This window comes from Hypomesus nipponensis, chromosome 8 (assembly GCF_054491055.1).
Source record: "Hypomesus nipponensis isolate SF chromosome 8, ASM5449105v1, whole genome shotgun sequence".
NCBI classification, from domain to species: Eukaryota; Metazoa; Chordata; class Actinopteri; order Osmeriformes; family Osmeridae; genus Hypomesus; species Hypomesus nipponensis.
In genome coordinates this window covers 14,257,825-14,265,038 of record NC_140368.1, presented here as the reverse complement: position 1 = coordinate 14,265,038, position 7,214 = coordinate 14,257,825, and positions in this window count along the sequence as shown.

Here is a 7,214-nt window from a genome sequence, read left to right as displayed (position 1 = left end):
TAAAAGTTGGTACGCATGCCTTATATTGCTCATGGGGAACAAAAGAGTGTCAAGAACCCATAATGTCAGCAGCATGGATATTTCTCTACAGTGACAATTTGTGAAGAATTTCAGAAAATGACTTAAAATCAGCCATTGATCCAGTTGTCTTGAAATGTTGTGTACATGTATGAAATACATGCAGGGGCGGCCTTAAGCATCTGGGGGCCCGTTTCAAAAACTAATATGGGGCCCTACCAAAACATAAACATAATAGAGCAGAAAAGGCAAGGATTCCTGTCGGTTTCCATCAATGGTATCTTATTTTATTACGTGCACTTTCAGCTTCATGAACAGGGCAGCTCAACATCGGAATAATCCAACCTTATTTGATTAAAACGATATCTAATTATACAGGGTTTTAAGTTGAAATAAGGCTCGCCCTTTCACGCACGGCAACTTCACTGCTAATTGACTAGCGCAGTATATGTTCAGCTGACTTGGCAAAAAAAAAACAGCTCAAATATCCCGTCAACTTCAATTATTTAACAAAAAGCAAAGAAGAAAAATAGTCTGACGTGACACTGATCCGAACTTATCATAAACTAGCTCTAGCTCTACAACGATGCACTCACCGGGCGCACCGCTGCTGTCGCCGGTAGTAGGATCTACAGATGCTGAACCAAAGATAGAGATCACTTTTTGTAAACTGAATAAAGCTTTTTTTTTTTGTCCGATATTTTTAGTTTTTCAGCAACACTGGCATATGTACGTTTCATTTCTTTTCCTGCTCAAACTAACATTTTAACCTTGGTCGCGGGGGCGGTAAACGTTGCCATGGTAACCACGAGTTCGACCAATCAGAGATATCAGTCAGTGTTGTTTTGTTTAGAATTGTGGGTAGTGTAGTATTTCAACAAAAGATCGCAAATAACAAGGTTGATTTACGGACTTGTGGCTTGAGCAGAAACTTTCGTTTCACAACCTCGTAGTTCGTGGTCAGTCTGCCTTGGATGGTTTAGAGTAGACATTGTGGCAGACAATCAATATCTTACTGAGAGAATGAACGGGACTTTTGCCGGTCTGTTGGGGGTCCCCTTGGAGGGCGGGGCCCGTTTCAATTGAAACGGATGAAACATAGGTAAGGCCGCGTCTCAATACATGTCAGTGTCATGTCAATTTGGTAATGGTTTGAAATGTTATGGAGGAACCCGCCATTGCTGCCTGCAGCTATATTTAGGATTCCTCCGTAAGGAGGAAACCTATTGTTATTGGTGGTTTTATTATTAGGATTCCTCCGTAAGGAGGAAACCTATTGTTATTGGTGGTTTTATTATTTGTAATTCTTGTACCATGGGAGTCAATGGCAGCCCCTAGACCCCATCGACAACTTTTTGTGAAATTTGGCACACTCATTAAGGACAGTTTCTTCTATACCTACACCAAGTTTCATGTCTCCCATTAGACCACTCTAGCGCCACCAATGGGTCAAAGTTGGACTTGTGTTTACACACGCAACTTTTGAACCGTATGACTCATTTTCAAAAATGAGGTACCATTGGATTCCCTGGATCAAGCCGAGTTCAACGCACACCATGGCGTTAATTTCCGGTTATATAAATTTCCCGCCATTTCCGGTTTTATCAAAAACCTTTGAAAGCCTACTCCTCCTACAATTTTTGTCATATCTTCTTCAAAATCACCAGAGATGATCTTCAGACCAAGCCTCACAAAAGTTATCAAAGGAATTTTGATCCTCATAACCGTCTGTCCGGTACAGCCAATCAAATTCATCAGAAAAGCCGCCAAACAGGATGTGAAGTCATGTCTCAGCAAATCTTTGAGATATCACCACTAAACTTGGTAGATCGGAGGAAGACACTACAACATGTTACCATGTGCAAAGGCAAATTCATATCTCAAAAAATGATTGATATAAAGCAAATTGAACTTATCGCTAACGCTAAAATTATGCTTTACACATCAGCCATTCAAAAACTGATACTCTGATTCAATCACAAGTTCATATGAAAACTCTTGAGAATGTTCATAACACAAATCTGTGAAAAAGTTGACTGTAAGATGAAAGGTCGATTTTTGGTGAATATTTGAAACATGCTTGCTTGGCTAATTTCTAGGCAAATTTCCAATGAATGTCTCCCTTGCTCCTCCCCGCGCGTGCTCCAAAATCTCACACACACTCAGCCTTCCCTTGACACACGCGCGGCCAAGACGCACACGCAACATTTCAGGAGAGTGTGGGCTGACCAAGCCCCCACTCATTCCTTGGTCTTTAGCAAAGGCCCATGTGGCTCTTGATGGTATTGCATTTCCGATTTTGTATGCAATGGTAAAAAGGTCTCAAATCCTGAAACATTGATAGTGTAGGCCGAGAAACACTTTAACAAAAGCCCATGTGGATCTTGTTGGTATTGCATTTCCGATTTTGTATGCAATGGTAAAAAGGTCTCAAAATCCTGAAACATAGATAGTATAGGCAAAGAAACACTTTAACAAAAAGCCCATGTGGATCTTGTTGGTATTGCTTTTCCGATTTTGTATACAATGGTAAAAAGTTATAAAAATCCTGAAACATTGATAGTATAGACCAAGAGTAACTACCACACCACAAATGGCCCACTATTACCCATAGGTCTTCCCTTGACACACGCGCGGGCTTGGCAAGACGCACGCGCATCATTTCAGGAGAGTGTTCCTTGGTCTTTTGCAAAGGCCATGTGGATCTTGATGGTATTGCATTTCAGATTTTGTTTGCCATGGTAAAAAGTTCTCCAAATCCTGAAACATTGATAGTAAAGGCCAAGAGTAACAACAACACTTTAACAAAAGCCCATGTGGATCTTGTTGGTATTGCATTTCCGATTTTGTATGCAATGGTAAAAAGTTAAAAACATCCTGAAACATTGATAGTATAGGCCAAGAGTAACTACCACACCACAAATGGCCCACCATTACCAATAGGTGTCGCTACAGGCCACGCCCTAAAGCACAAAGCACTTCACTTCTTGTGAAGATTAAAGCGCTTCACTTCTTGGCTTGAAATAAAGGCCCTTGTGGATGTTGATGTTATTGCATTTCAGATTTGGTATCCCATTGGAAATTCTGCAGCATTGATTTTTCTATACAGTTACAATTTGTCAAGAATATACATTTTTCAATGGTTCGCAATGCTTTACACGTAAGCCAGTCAAACAAGTTCATATGAAGACTCTTGAGAATGTTTAGTACACAAATCTGAGAAAAAGTTGACTCTAAGATGAAAGGTCGATTTTTGGTGAATCTTTGAAACATGCATGCTTGGCTAATTTCTAGGGAAATTTACAATGAAATGTGTCCCCTGCTCCTCCCCGCGCATGCTCCAAATTCTCAGACACTCATTCTTCCCTTGACACGCGCGGGCTTGGCAAGACACACACGCAACATATCAGGACTGTGTGGGCTGACCAAGCCCCCACTCATTCCTTGAATATCAGCATAGGCCCTTGAGGACCTTGGTGTCATTGCATTTCCTACTTTGTATGCAATAGTAAAAAGGTCTCCAAATCCTGACACATTGACAGTACAGGCCAAGAGTAACTACCACACTTTACCCAAAGCCCATGTGGATCCTGTTGGTATTGCATTTCCGATTTTATATGCAATGGTAAAAAGTTTTTAAAATCCTGAAACATTAATAGTATAGGCCAAGAGTAACTACCACACCACAAATGGTCCACCATTACCCATAGGTGGCGCTACAGGCCACGCCTTAATGCATAAAGATACAAGGCTTTCTGGAATGGATAAGCTCACCAAGCCCCCTTCCTTCACTTACTGGCTTGAAATAAAGGCCCTTGTGGATCTTGATGGTATTGCATTTCAGATTTGGTATGCCATTGGTAATTCTGCAGCATACATTTTTCTATACAGTTACAATTTGTCAAAAATAAACATTTTTCAATGGTTCGCAGTGTTTGGAGGAATCCGCCATTACTGCTTGCAGTTATATTTTGTAATTCTTGTACCATGGGAGTCAATGGCAGCCCCTAGACCCCATCGACAACTTTTTGTGAAATTTGGCACACTCATTAAGGACAGTTTCTTCTATACCTACACCAAGTTTCATGTCTCCCATTAGACCACTCTAGCGCCACCAATGGGTCAAAGTTGGACTTGTGTTTACACACGCAACTTTTGAACCGTATGACTCATTTTCAAAAATGAGGTACCATTGGATTCCCTGGATCAAGCCGAGTTCAACGCACACCATGGCGTTAATTTCCGGTTATATAGATTTCCCGCCATTTCCGGTTTTATCAAAAACCTTTGAAAGCCTACTCCTCCTACAATTTTTGTCATATCTTCTTCAAAATCACCAGAGATGATCTTCAGACCAAGCCTCACAAAAGTTATCAAAGGAATTTTGATCCTCATAACCGTCTGTCCGGTACAGCCAATCAAATTCATCAGAAAAGCCGCCAAACAGGATGTGAAGTCATGTCTCAGCAAATCTTTGAGATATCAACACTAAACTTGGTAGATCGGAGGAAGACACTACAACATGTTACCATGTGCAAAGGCAAATTCATATCTCAAAAAATGATTGATATAAAGCAAATTGAACTTATCGCTAACGCTAAAATTATGCTTTACACATCAGCCATTCAAAAACTGATACTCTGATTCAATCACAAGTTCATATGAAAACTCTTGAGAATGTTCATAACACAAATCTGTGAAAAAGTTGACTGTAAGATGAAAGGTCGATTTTTGGTGAATATTTGAAACATGCTTGCTTGGCTAATTTCTAGGCAAATTTCCAATGAATGTCTCCCTTGCTCCTCCCCGCGCGTGCTCCAAAATCTCACACACACTCAGCCTTCCCTTGACACACGCGCGGCCAAGACGCACACGCAACATTTCAGGAGAGTGTGGGCTGACCAAGCCCCCACTCATTCCTTGGTCTTTAGCAAAGGCCCATGTGGCTCTTGATGGTATTGCATTTCCGATTTTGTATGCAATGGTAAAAAGGTCTCAAATCCTGAAACATTGATAGTATAGGCAAAGAAACACTTTAACAAAAAGCCCATGTGGATCTTGTTGGTATTGCTTTTCCGATTTTGTATACAATGGTAAAAAGTTATAAAAATCCTGAAACATTGATAGTATAGACCAAGAGTAACTACCACACCACAAATGGCCCACTATTACCCATAGGTCTTCCCTTGACACACGCGCGGGCTTGGCAAGACGCACACACAACATTTCAGGAGAGTGTTCCTTGGTCTTTTGCAAAGGCCATGTGGATCTTGATGGTATTGCATTTCAGATTTTGTTTGCCATGGTAAAAAGTTCTCCAAATCCTGAAACATTGATAGTAAAGGCCAAGAGTAACAACAACACTTTAACAAAAGCCCATGTGGATCTTGTTGGTATTGCATTTCCGATTTTGTATGCAATGGTAAAAAGTTAAAAACATCCTGAAACATTGATAGTATAGGCCAAGAGTAACTACCACACCACAAATGGCCCACCATTACCAATAGGTGTCGCTACAGGCCACGCCCTAAAGCACAAAGCACTTCACTTCTTGTGAAGATTAAAGCGCTTCACTTCTTGGCTTGAAATAAAGGCCCTTGTGGATGTTGATGTTATTGCATTTCAGATTTGGTATCCCATTGGAAATTCTGCAGCATTGATTTTTCTATACAGTTACAATTTGTCAAGAATATACATTTTTCAATGGTTCGCAATGCTTTACACGTAAGCCAGTCAAACAAGTTCATATGAAGACTCTTGAGAATGTTTAGTACACAAATCTGAGAAAAAGTTGACTCTAAGATGAAAGGTCGATTTTTGGTGAATCTTTGAAACATGCATGCTTGGCTAATTTCTAGGGAAATTTACAATGAAATGTGTCCCCTGCTCCTCCCCGCGCATGCTCCAAATTCTCAGACACTCATTCTTCCCTTGACACGCGCGGGCTTGGCAAGACACACACGCAACATATCAGGACTGTGTGGGCTGACCAAGCCCCCACTCATTCCTTGAATATCAGCATAGGCCCTTGAGGACCTTGGTGTCATTGCATTTCCTACTTTGTATGCAATAGTAAAAAGGTCTCCAAATCCTGACACATTGACAGTACAGGCCAAGAGTAACTACCACACTTTACCCAAAGCCCATGTGGATCCTGTTGGTATTGCATTTCCGATTTTATATGCAATGGTAAAAAGTTTTTAAAATCCTGAAACATTAATAGTATAGGCCAAGAGTAACTACCACACCACAAATGGTCCACCATTACCCATAGGTGGCGCTACAGGCCACGCCTTAATGCATAAAGATACAAGGCTTTCTGGAATGGATAAGCTCACCAAGCCCCCTTCCTTCACTTACTGGCTTGAAATAAAGGCCCTTGTGGATCTTGATGGTATTGCATTTCAGATTTGGTATGCCATTGGTAATTCTGCAGCATACATTTTTCTATACAGTTACAATTTGTCAAAAATAAACATTTTTCAATGGTTCGCAGTGTTTGGAGGAATCCGCCATTACTGCTTGCAGTTATATTTAGGATTCCTCCGTAAGGAGGAAACCTATTGTTATTGGTGGTTTTATTATTTGTAATTCTTGTACCATGGGAGTCAATGGCAGCCCCTAGACCCCATCGACAACTTTTTGTGAAATTTGGCACACTCATTAAGGACAGTTTCTTCTATACCTACACCAAGTTTCATGTCTCCCATTAGACCACTCTAGCGCCACCAATGGGTCAAAGTTGGACTTGTGTTTACACACGCAACTTTTGAACCGTATGACTCATTTTCAAAAATGAGGTACCATTGGATTCCCTGGATCAAGCCGAGTTCAACGCACACCATGGCGTTAATTTCCGGTTATATAGATTTCCCGCCATTTCCGGTTTTATCAAAAACCTTTGAAAGCCTACTCCTCCTACAATTTTTGTCATATCTTCTTCAAAATCACCAGAGATGATCTTCAGACCAAGCCTCACAAAAGTTATCAAAGGAATTTTGATCCTCATAACCGTCTGTCCGGTACAGCCAATCAAATTCATCAGAAAAGCCGCAAAACAGGATGTGAAGTCATGTCTCAGCAAATCTTTGAGATATCAACACTAAACTTGGTAGATCGGAGGAAGACACTACAACATGTTACCATGTGCAAAGGCAAATTCATATCTCAAAAAATGATTGATATAAAGCAAATTG